General features: G+C 48.0%; 2 non-coding genes across 2 annotated transcripts; one reads left to right on the top strand and one right to left on the bottom strand.

Annotated features, from left to right (window-relative positions):
* Nucleotides 1-5,580: 5,580 nt before the first annotated feature.
* Nucleotides 5,581-5,662, bottom strand: TRNAS-UGA (transfer RNA serine (anticodon UGA)). Its single transcript has one exon. It is a non-coding gene; the product is annotated as a tRNA-Ser (tRNA).
* A 6,895-nt stretch (nt 5,663-12,557) lies between these two features.
* Nucleotides 12,558-12,630, top strand: TRNAF-GAA (transfer RNA phenylalanine (anticodon GAA)). The gene has a single exon. It is a non-coding gene; the product is annotated as a tRNA-Phe (tRNA).
* The last annotated feature ends 142 nt before the right edge of the window (nt 12,631-12,772 follow it).

Genomic DNA, 12,772 nt, shown 5'->3' with positions numbered 1-12,772 from the left:
CAGTTGGTTAGCATGCAGTACTTATAGGGCAGTGCTGAGAGGAGCTATGCTGAGGTTGTGAGTTCAAGCCTCACCTGGAGCACTGGTTTTCATTAACCAAATGGCTTCACCCACTTGTTTGTTTGGCCCTGTGGAGGGTAGAATGCCAGCCCAGGGGACACTGAGGATGGGGGAGGACTCAAAAATGCCCCCTTCAATTATTCCCTCCTCTCCAGAGTGCAGGTCAGAATCTACAATCCTTTCTCCCCCACCAGCCGCTGTGCCAGGATCCCTCAAGCAGAGCCTCGAGTCCTGCGGATCCTTGACGCCTGGGGAGGGAGAGGAGCAAGGTAGCAAGGTAGCCATTAGAGGGCTTTCTCTTCCCCTGCCCTCTTCCCCAATTCTTGTCACGCAAGCAGCAAACAGCAAAAGACCAGAAGTCTGAAGTGCAGACAATGCGATGTTTCCTGGGGTTAGTTTCCAAGGAAGCATATTTTGAAGCCCTTCACACCACTGGGGCTTATCTCTATACACCGATAGACTCTGTTCCCCAGTGTTCCCTTCCCAGCTCCGACACTGCAAAGCGTTTACCCCGCGTCCCCCTTCCCGGCTCCGACGCTGCAGAGCCTTGCCTGTGTCTCTGTTCCCTGTTCCCATCCCCCACTTCGCAAACATGATTCCAATTTCCACTTCCTGTTTGACTCCAGATTATATGGTAATATTCTCAGCTATACCTTAACCAATCATTTTACTAAAAAGAAAAGGAGTACTTGTGGCACCTTAGAGACTAACCAATTTATTTGAGCATGAGCTTTTGTGAGCTACAGCTCACTTCATCGGACGCATACTGTGGAAATTGCAGAAGACATTATTATATACACAGACACCATGAAACAATACCTCCTCCCACCCCACTCTCCTGCTGGTAATAGCTTATCTAAAGTGATCATCAAGATGGGCCATTTCCAGCACAAATACAGGTTTTCTCACCCTCCGCCCCCCCACAGACAAACTCACTCTCTTGCTGGTAATAGCCCATCAAAAGTGACCACTGTCTTCACAATGTGTATGATAATCAAGGTGGGCCATTTCCTGCAGAAATCCAGGTTCTCTCACCCCCCTCCAAAAGCCACACACACAAACTCACTCTCCTGCTGGTAATAGCCTATCCAAAGTGACCACTCTCCTTACAACGTGCATGAAAATCAAGGTGGGCCATTTCCAGCACAAATACAGGTTTTCTCACCCCCCCCCACCCCCATACACACACAAACTCACTCTCCTGCTGGTAATAGCCTATCCAAAGTGACCACTCTCTCCTTACAACGTGCATGAAAATCAAGGTGGGCCATTTCCAGCACACATCCAGGTTTTCTCACCCCCCCCCCCCACACAAACTCACTCTCCTGCTGGCAATAGCTCATCCAAACTGACCACTCTCCCCACAATGTGCATGACAATCAAGGTGGGCCACTTCTAGCATAAATCCAAGTTTAACCAGAAGGCCGGGGGTGGGTGGGGGGTAGGAAAAAACAATGGGAAATAGGCTACCTTGCATAATGACTTAGCCACTCCCAGTCTCTATTTAAGCCTAAATTAATAGTATCCAATTTGCAAATGAATTCCAATTCAGCAGTTTCTCGCTGGACTCTGGATTTGAAGTTTTTTTGTTGTAAGATAGCGACCTTCATGTCTCTGATTGCGTGACCAGGGAGATTGAAGTGTTCTCCGACTGGCTTATGAATGTTATAATTTTTGACATCTGATTTGTGTCCATTTTACTGAAATGTAATTTTTAATCATTTTACTGAAATGTAATTAACCAATCCTAATATATTGTAACATAATTCTCTAACCAATTATATCCCACTACACTAATGAACTTACACATAGCAAAATTAATTATACAGCAGTCAGAAACTATTAGAGAACCAGACAGACTGACAACAGAAAAGTGGGGGCCGTAAAGTTAAAACATATTGAAATGAGGGTTTCACAACCACAACCATTGAGAAGGGATTTCATAGAATCATAGAATCACAGAATGTCAGGGTTGGAAGGGACCTCAGGAGGTCATCTAGTCCAACCCCCTGCTCAAAGCAGGACCAATCCCCAATTAAATCATCCCAGCCAGGGCTTTGTCAAGCCTGACCTTAAAAACTTCTAAGGAAGGCGATTCTACCACCTCCCTAGGTAACGCATTCCAGTGTTTCACCACCCTCCTAGTGAAAATTTTTTTCCTAATATCCAACCTAAACCTCCCCCACTGCAACTTGAGACCATTACTCCTTGTCCTGTCCTCTTCTACCACTGAGAATAGTCTAGAACCATCCTCTCTGGAACCACCTTTCAGGTAGCTGAAAGCAGCTATCAAATCCCCCCTCATTCTTCTCTTCTGCAGACTAAACATCCCCAGTTCCCTCAGCCTCTCCTCAGAAGTCATGTGTTCCAGTCCCCTAATCATTTTTGTTGCCCTTCGCTGGACTCTCTCCAATTTATCCACATCCTTCTTGTAGTGGGGGGCCCAAAACTGGACACAGTACTCCAGATGAGGCCTCACCAATGTCGAATAGAGGGGAACGATCATGTCTCTCGATCTGCTGGCTATGCCCCTACTTATACATCCCAAAATGCATTTGGCCTTCTTGGCAACAAGGGCACACTGTTGACTCATATCCAGCTTCTCGTCCACTGTCACCCCTAGATCCTTTTCCGCAGAACTGCTGCCTAGCCATTCGGTCCCTAGTCTGTAGCGGTGCATTGGGTTCTTCCGTCCTAAGTGCAGGACCCTGCACTTATCCTTATTGAACCTCATCAGATTTCTTTTGGCCCAATCCTCCAATTTGTCTAGGTCCCTCTGTATCCTATCCCTGCCCTCCAGCGTATCTACCACTCCTCCTAGTTTAGTATCATCCACAAATTTGCTGAGAGTTCAATCCACACCATCTTCCAGATCATTTATGAAGATATTGAACAAAACCGGCCCCAGGACCGACCCCTGGGGCACTCCACTTGACACCGGCTGCCAACTAGACATGGAGCCATTGATCACTACCCGTTGAGCCCGACAACCTAGCCAACTTTCTACCCACCTTATAGTGCATTCATCCAGCCCATACTTCTTTAACTTGCTGACAAGAATACTGTGGGAGACCGTGTCAAAAGCTTTGCTAAAGTCAAGAAACAATACATCCACTGCTTTCCCTTCATCCACAGAACCAGTAATCTCATCGTAGAAGGCGATTAGATTAGTCAGGCATGACCTTCCCTTGGTGAATCCATGCTGACTGTTCCTGATCACTTTCCTCTCATGTAAGTGCTTCAGGATTGATTCTTTGAGGACCTGCTCCATGATTTTTCCAGGGACTGAGGTGAGGCTGACTGGCCTGTAGTTCCCAGGATCCTCCTTCTTCCCTTTTTTAAAGATTGGCACTACATTAGCCTTTTTCCAGTCATCCGGGACTTCCCCCGTTTGCCATGAGTTTTCAAAGATAATGGCCAATGGCTCTGCAATCACATCTGCCAATTCCTTTAGCACTCTCGGATGCAAGGCGTCCGGCCCCATGAACTTGTGCACGTCCAGCTTTTCTAAATAGTCCCTAACCACCTCTTTCTCCACAGAGGGCTGGCCACCTACTCCCCATGCTGTGATGCCCAGAGCAGCAGTCTGGGAGCTGACCTTTTTCGTGAAGACAGAGGGAAAAAAAGCATTGAGCACATTAGCTTTTTCCACATCCTCTGTCTCTAGGTTGCCTCCCTCATTCAGTAAGGGGCCCACACTTTCCTTGGCTTTCTTCTTGTTGCCAACATACCTGAAGAAACCCTTCTTGTTACTCTTGACATCTCTTGCTAGCTGCAGCTCCAGGTGCGATTTGGCCCTCCTGATTTCATTCCTACATGCCTGAGCAATATTTTTATACTCTTCCCTGGTCATATGTCCAACCTTCCACTTCTTGTAAGCTTCTTTTTTATGTTTAAGGTCCGCTAGGATTTCACTAAGATTTCTTGCCAGACAGGAGGCTCTCTTAAGATCTGTTTCTGTATCTGGTGGTGATGGGCACTATCAGCGCAGGATCGTCTTCCTAACTGACCAATACCATCGTATTTCAGTAGGAAGGGTTGGGGATGTGAGGATGTGACCATTCGCTTCCCAGATTATGGCTGCCCCTGCAGCTTAGCCAAAGGCCTTAGCCTAAGAACCCAGCCTCAGACTCTCCTGGGGAGAGAAGGCCCGCACACAGGCAGACTGTGATTTTGATTCTTTGTTTTGTACCCCGTAACGAGCTAAGTGATGAAAACACACAGTAAAAATACACTGTGATAAAAAAAAGCCTGTACTCTTAAAGCATAGGCTTTACAGGCAGGCCTGAATATCTCTATTCTAACAAGGATCTTTGGGAAATCAGCCTTTGCTGACAAGGTTTGTCTCTGTTCCTATTTCACCTTCCGGTGTCATGCAGAGGGATCTTTGGAATATTTTTGGGAGCGTAATAACTATCTCCGAAACTTTATTTACTTAAACTTCAAAATTGGTGTCACCTGATTTTTGCATCGCCCTGTGAAAAAACAACGGACACGTCGGGCTTTCTACAGGGCGTCATGATGCTAAAGTTGGGGAATTCAATCGCTGTACTTGTGTGTGGGGGGGTTGCTTCTCCACAGCTGACTCAGAGCTTCCAGCCTCGGGCTGCCCCTGCCTCACTGACAGGCACACTGGGCTGTTAGCTGCACCCACTGTCCTTTCCAGGAGTCCCCGCTGAACCCTGCGGGTGACTCTGCAGGTGGAGAAGGTGCTGTGTAGCGATGTAGAGCAGCTGCAGGAAGGAGCCGGGGTCACTATTCAAATTCTGAATTGCACAGTTTTCCAAAGTTGGGAATGTCCAGAACCAATTCTAAGGGGAAGGCGAATGCAGAACAGTTACACTGGAGGGGCCCAGACCTGCAGTGGGGGCACAGTGGAAATTAATAATGGGAAGATCATTTGTTAAATTAGTCGTCACTGACAAGATTTGTCTCTGTTCTTATCTCATGTTATGGTGTTATTCAGAGGAATCGGTACATATTTTTACTGTAGTAATTAAACGCTTAACTTTATTTAATCAAGCCAAAAACTTTGCATCACTTATTTTTTCTCTGTCCTAGCAGGAATGAATTGAATTTTGTGATATTCTGGAAAGCACAGAGAGATTAACTGTGGGGAATTCAGTCTCTGTGTTTGTGAGCTGATGTTTTCCTCTCACAGGTCAATGCTTGCATGGAAATCCTAAGAGGGATCTAAGGGCTGGTGTATGCTGGACACTTAACTGGCAGAGCTACGTCTCTCAGGCTGTGAAAAATCCACAGCCCCCAAACCAATATAGTTAAGCTGACCTAAGCCCTGGTTAGATAGAGCTAAATAGAAGGAAAAATTGTTCCGTCAATGTAACTATTACAGCGATGGGAAAACCCCTCCACTCGCTGTAGCAACTGTCTACTCCAAAGCACTATCGCAGTGTCACAGCAGTGTTTTAAGTGTAGACAACCTCAGAGTGAGACCAGATCTGGCTCCAGTTCACATGCTGTGGCACTAAGATTGCAGTAGTCATAACATTCTTGTGCTTCCATCGTTGGCAGGATTTGAACCTGCGGGGGGTGACCCCAATGGAATTCAAGTCTATCGCCTTAACCACTTGGCCACAACTACGTGATGGATGGCTATTTCACTACACTATGATTCAGTTCTCACAGAATTGTCACTTCAAATTGCTCAGATCCACTTCCCCAGCACACTCAAGGCTGTGCATTAGTGTAAGTGTGTCCATGGCTGAACAGCAAGAATTCCTGCCCATTTCCCTTCCGGCTGGAGCATGATGAGAGTGTGTTTGTGTTAACGACATTGCTGTAGATCATTGTTCATGCCCCAAAATGACAATTCAGACAGTCCCTTTCCTAGTTAAATCTCCAGCACATCATTCCAATAGCAGGGGTCAGGATTTCTCTGGGGCATGGACATTTTTCAGGGGGTTGGTGCATGAACTCAGCCTTGCATTCCATCCTTGATGTTTCATGGACTAACAAGAGCAGCATAAAGAAAGAGCCGAGCCAATATCTCCCTGTCAGGGATGCAGGTGGCCACATCCCATCTGTCTGACCATTGCCATTGCAGGAGAGAAGGGTTCACTGAAGTTGAATGCCCTGGCTCAGACAAAACACATAAGGAGGTTTTGCTGTTCATGGATCTGTGCAAAGGAAATTGTGTCTCTGTGTTTTCCCCAGTGACTCCTACATCCCACCCCCAATATCTTCTGGTTGAACGAGGATGGGTCATTCAGAAAATCATCTTGTTTGGATGTAAAGATGTGAAATGATGGGAAAATTGACCGTTCTTCCTAGTTTAAATTCTGTAACTTCTACATTGGACAATAATACTCAGCTCTTCACTGGCCATATGAGGTCTGGGGCTGGGGAAGGAATGTGTTCAGAGACATGACTCAGCATGACAGACTCAGGGTTCTGGATCCAACCCAGCCAGCAAAGCACTGACACATGGAAAGGAGGTGTCCAGAGATCACATTCGCCACCACCGCGCAATGGGAGCTGATGTTCAGTTCCACCATGTTCCACCGAAGTCCTTTCCGGAGTCACTGTCTCTTGAACATCACATTGGGGCGGCTCACCCCTCACAGTGATATCCTGCTCCAGCTACAGATTGAATGGCAGAGCCACAGTCCAGATCCCCAGTGAGATTTAGTGGTCTGCCGTATGAGAGACAATAACTCCACTGGAGAACCACAAATGTTCAAACTATAAAAAAGTGACCTCTGCATTGTAGGCCACACTCACTGCTGGGGACCTACACCGGGATAGGGCTGACACTCAGAGGAGCTCTGCGCTTCTGGTCTACATGGAATTATTTGGGCATTAAATCTATCAGGATGAAGGGGTTCGAGTTACCTGTGCCCTGTTCCTTTAAGGCATTGGAGCAATGCTGGGGAGATTGAAGGGCACGGAGCTGGGGAGCAGTGTGTGCTCCAAGGAAAGTTGTTTTGCTCTGGTGACACAGAGTGGGTGTGGGGGTCTTGTAAGCCTTGGGGTTTGTATACAGATAAAGTTTACTAACCCGCAGGTTCAAAGCTGTTCCTGCTCTGGCCACACAGGGCAGTCTTTGCTGAGAGTGTAGCTCAGTAGGTGAATATTTGCCTGGAGGGCAATGGGTTCCTAGTTCAAATCCAAATGACTCCCTTTAAAAACTTTTTCAAATGAAAATCGATTTCCAGACCCATCTCCAGTGTGTTCAGGAGTCCGCTGAATGGGGATGCTTGAAATGAATGTAAACACTCAACAGTTCCCCTTGCCAATGTAGAAAACCCAGCAGCTGAAAACCACTCCAGTCCTCGCGTCTCCAAGAGGGGCACACTGTATTTGGGGCATGTGCGACACCTCTGGGACGATGACAGGTGAAAAAATGCTGGATTCAATGACAGCTGAGACCACAGGAGGGGAAGGTGAATGGCAGCACTGCACAGGGTCATAACACTCAGATCCGGGGCTTCACTGTCACTACCCCGTGTTTGCCCTCATTTATATCCTAAGAAACACACCCTTCCCCCTCCCCCACACACTGTCATACCCAACCTTTTCCCCTGGAGCCCACCCCAACCCTGTCCTACCCCTCTCCCACACACACACCATGGGACACAGCCTCTCCGTGACTCACCCAGGTCGGGACTTGCCTCTGCATCGCCCCAACAGGGGAGCAGAGAGCCTGAAGGGCCACAGGAGACAGATGAAGATCGGCCGGAATAGAAAAGTCTTCCCTTCGCTTCTTCAGAGTCTCCTTAACCTCACCCAGGAGAAGTTCCAGCACCGGGTGGGCTCAAAGCACCAACCTTCCCCTCAGCAGCGGAAGGTGGGAACCAGTTCGATCACACGGAATGAGGCTCCCCACCTTTGTTGCTGCTGTCCTGCAGCCTTTCCTATGGATTTGTTTTAGTAATGCAACCCCCGCCAACCCATCCATCTATGAACTAAAGAGACAAGCCCCTAAATGTGGGCTCCAGTGGTGCAATGGCTTAGTGCACAGGACTTATAGAGCAATGCTGCAGTTGTGAGTTCAAACCCCAGCTAGAGTACTGGTTTTCTGTAAGCAGATGGCTTCTGCCAATCATTTTGCCCTGCAGAAAATACAATTCCAGCCCAGCAGACACCGAGGTCCCTTCCTTTACCGAGTGCAGGGCAGATTCACACATCTACAAGGCTCCACTCTCCACCAGCCGCCTGTGTCAGGAGGGGTCAAGTAGAGCCCAGAGTGCTGCCCATCCTATGATTCTTCACCTCCTGACTCTCCTTCAATCTTTGCTCCCCAGATCACCTGTGTGCACACCCTCCTGGCTGTGAGACTCAAACCCTGCCTGACTTCTGTATGTTGGTATGTTTTGTGTCTGTTGTGTTGATGTGCATGTGGGTCCTGGGTGATTTTTGTGAATGCCTTGCCCAGTTTTGTGTGCATGTGTGTATGCTTTTTGCATGCATATTCTTTTTTGTTTAGTATTCTTTTGGTATGTGGATTTTGTGTTTTCTTGTTGTGTGCCTTTTCTGTGTTTTTTGGTGTGGATTTGTTCTTCGTATGTTTTGAGCCATTAATTAACTCTAAGCGATGCTTTGTAATTGACATGGACACCTTACATACAAACCACTCAATTGACACTACTCTCTCTGAAAAAAGAAAAGGAGGACCTGTGGCACCTTACAGACTAACAAATTTATTTAAGCATAAGCTTTCGTGAGCTACAGCTCACTTCATCCGATGCAGTGAGCTGTAGCTCACTAAAGCTTATGCTCAAATAAATTGGTTAGTTTCTAGGGTGCCACAAGTCCTCCACTTTTGCTTGCTTGTAATTGAGATTGACGCTTGTCAAGGTTCCATCCCCACTCTGAATGCTAGGGTACAGATGTGGGGACCTGCATGAAAACCTCCTAAGCTTACTTTTACCAGCTTAGGATAAAACTTCCCCAAGGTACAAACTATTTTACCTTTTGCCCTTGGACTTTTGCTGCCACCACCAAACGTCTAACACCAGTTATTGGGAAAGAGCTCGTTTGGAAACCTCTTTCCATCAAAACTCCTCCCAAATCTTACCCCCTTTTTTCTGGGGAAGGTTTGATAAAAATCCTCACCAATTTGCATAGGTGACCACAGACCTAAACCCTTGAATCTTAAGAACAATGAAAAAGCATTCAGTTTCTTAAAAGAAGAATTTTAATAGAAGAGAAAGTAAAAAGAATCACCTCTGTAAAATCAGGATGGTAAATACCTTACAGGGTAATTAGATTCAAAACATAGAGAATCCCTCTAGGCAAAACCTTAAGTTACAAAAAGACACAAAAACAGGAATATCCATTCCATTCAGCACAGCTTATTTTCTCAGCCATTTAAAGAAATCAGAATCTAATGCACATCTAGCTAGATTACTTACTAAGTTCTAAGACTCCATTCCTGTTCTGTCCCTGGCAAAAACATCACACAGGCAGACCCAGACCCTTTGTTTCTCCCCCCCTCCAGCTTTGAAAGTATCTTGTCTTCTCATTGGTCATTTTGGTCAGGTGCCAGCGAGGTTATCCTAGCTTCTTAACCCTTCACAGATGAAAGGGTTTTTCCTCTGGCCAGGAGGGATTTTAAAGGTGTTTACCCTTCCCTTTATATTTATGACAATGCTTATGAACGCAAACAGCTCAATTGACTTGACTTGCTCAATTGGTTCTGCTCAATTGACTCTACTCTGTAAACTGATACTTTGTAATGGAGATTGGCACTTTTTGTAACAACAACCGTGGAAAGCCCTTAACTGGCGTGGCTGGCATAGGACTAAATTCCTATAAAAATGGAATCTGAGAACTGAGAACTTTCAGTCTCCGGTTCTGCCACCACCCTCCAGGAGCATCGGATGCACATCTGACACGGACTTGGCTCCATTCTTGTCTCCAGGCCACCTGGCCAGTGCTCTGTCACGGGCAACGTTTAGGCTGGTCACTATAACCCCTATGCAGAACTTGTATGACTCAAAGTATGAATGTATCTGTAGATAAGTAAGGAATAAGAAGTGACATAGCTGTGTGTGAAAAGAAAAGGAGTACTTGTGGCACCTTAGAGACTAACCAATTTATTTGAGCATAAGCTTTCGTGAGTTACAGCTCACTGTGTGTGTTTTCTATATTTTTATTATATTTACAATAAATGTGGCATTTTGCCTTGTCCCTTTTACAAGATCCTGTTGGTCTTATTTTATTAGTATAACACAGACACCCTCCCGCAGCTCTCCCTGCGCCCTGGGCTCACACCTGGGTGTCTCCCGAATCCTTGGCATTGTCCAGCATGTCTCCCTCCACAGAAGTCACCTGGCCTCATCTTAGACGCCATCTTCATATTGCTCTTCTCTGTCCCAGAGCTCCTGCTCTGCTCCTCAGACCCGTCTGTCCTCAGCTCCGCAGGCAGAGGGGAAGGGGCACCGTGGGATCACACACGCCCCATTCCAGACACCCCATCGCATCCACAGGGCTCCCAAACCAGGACACCAGGCCCCACCCCAAGGGAGCAAAAAGCCTTTGTGAGCCCAGCACACACCAGACAGGAAAAGATTAACACCCACACCCAGCTGTGACGGTGCTGCCCGTGAGAGCCAGCTGAGGTCGCTTAATCACGGTGAACTGCAAACAGACCAGGGCAGACAAACCCCAAACACTGGTGGATATTCCAATAGTTAGATTTACCCAGCCAGCCCAAAACAGCTGCTATAGCACCTCCCTGGTTACTCAGACATCCAAATAATGCAGTTCCCTTAAGGTGCCCAGCCTCAGGCCTCCATCTAGACACGCATGTCAAGCATATGATGGTCAATTCTGAAAATCTTCTTTGATCACACAAAAGAAAAGATTCTCCTGACCCCAAAGGACCAAGCCCCAGACCCAGGTCAAATGAGAACTCAGATCTTTCCCCAAATACACGCTTACAGACAATTCTTATTAACTAACTAAAATTTATTAAAAAAGAAAAGAGGGAGAATTGGTTAAAAGATCAATATACAGACAGACTTGAGTTCAATTCTTGAGGTTCAGACACACAGCAGAGACGAGCTTGTAGTCGCCAAAAGTCCTTTTAGAAATAGTCCACAGGTTACAGTCCGATGTCCATATTCAGGGTGACTCCAGTCAATGACTGGGGATCTCAATCCTTATGGCTCAGGGTTTCCCCCTCTTGAAACCCAAAGCAGGTCTGAGATGAAGAAGGATCATGTCCCAAGGTTTTTATACATTTCCTGTCTGAGAAAACAATTGGCTTAACTTTCCTTCTTCCAAAGATCATGGCAATTAGCACAGGATAATTTATCCATTAAACAGTTCAGATGCAGGTGATCGCAACCTTCAAAGAGACATAGACAATAATACTATGTCACTCAAGAGTCTTCCTAAATGTTAATATTCCTTTTTTGATCTTTGAATCAAAGCTCTGGCCCTAGACAAGACTTGTTTGCGTACATCACAAGACCTGAGCAAACATCTACTCTTCTACCACTAACAATGCAGACTTCATTTCAAAGCTCTATTCAATTACATCTCTCCCTACCCAGTCTTTAAAGTTCGGGGGAGGAGGAGGTTGGGGGCGGGGTGCTGAGGATGGTGGGGAGAGGAGGAGGAAGTTGGGGGAGGGGTGCTGAGTATGCCGGGGGTAGGAGGAGGTTGGGGGATGGGTGCTGAGGGCGGGGGAGGAGGCGGTCGGGGGAGGGACGCTGAGGACAGCGGGGAGGAGGAGGTTGGGGCGGGGTGCTGAGGACGGGGGGAGGAGGAGGTCGGAGGCGGGGTGTTGAGAATGGGGGAGGAGGGAGGAGGTCGGGGCAGGGCACTGAGGACGGGGAGGGGTTTGTGGGTAGGGGGATTGTGGGGCGCAGGCTCCAGGAGGGGTTTTGGGGTAGGAGGGATTGGGGTGGGAGGGCGGGGCAGTTGGAGGTTCGGGGTCCAGCCGGGCGGTGCTTGGCTCAGGTAGCTCCCGGTTGGCGGCTCCGCAGGACTCAGGCTGGCCCCACACTCAGGGGTTGACTCCAGATTCACCCCGAAGCAGCTGATCCTAATCTGGCCAGAGGCCCCATCTCTGTGGGTGCTCTGGGGCTGGAGCACCAGGGGGAAGAAGAGGGGTGCTCAGCACCGACTGGGGTGACCAGCCATCAGGTGACCAAGGGAGCCCAGCTAGCCTAGGGCTGGTTGGGGCAGGGTGGTTTACGGGGGGAAGCCCCAACAGGAGACAGGGGAAGCCAGGACAACAGGGTGGGGTGGCAAGTGGTGGCCAGACTCTTGCCACCAGGGTCTAGTCTAGCTCAGGGTCCAGCTCAACTTCCTCCCTGCGCCACTGGCCCTCAGTCCACTTCTGCCACCAGGTCAACCTGGGAAGTAAGGCAGGAACGGGGTGAGGCAGCAAGTCAAGCTGAGCAAGGCAGGCAAAAGCAAGCCTTGCCTTCCTGGGCCTCTCACAATGACGTCCTTTCTGTGTGCCAAGGCTGACAAAACACCCCTGACAGAGAAGCAGCAGGCCAAAGGGGAGCCATGCAGCTGCCGAAGTAGCTCAGTTGGGAGAGCGTTAGACTGAAGATCTAAATGTCCTTGGTTCAATCCCGGGCTTTGGCAGGTCCTTTTCTCCCTCTTTGGTGCAGAGGTGGCTTGTTTTCTGGAGCACAGCAGCACCTTTCCCTGATACAGTGTCCAGTCCAAAATATCAGCCCCCCGGTGCAAAAACGCTATCTTAGGATGTAAACAGGAGGCTTCCAGC

The sequence above is a fragment of the Natator depressus genome, chromosome 26, assembly GCF_965152275.1.
Source record: "Natator depressus isolate rNatDep1 chromosome 26, rNatDep2.hap1, whole genome shotgun sequence".
Taxonomy (NCBI): Eukaryota; Metazoa; Chordata; order Testudines; family Cheloniidae; genus Natator; species Natator depressus.
Note: the sequence above shows the minus strand (reverse complement) of the source record. Positions and strands in the feature narration are given on the sequence as shown.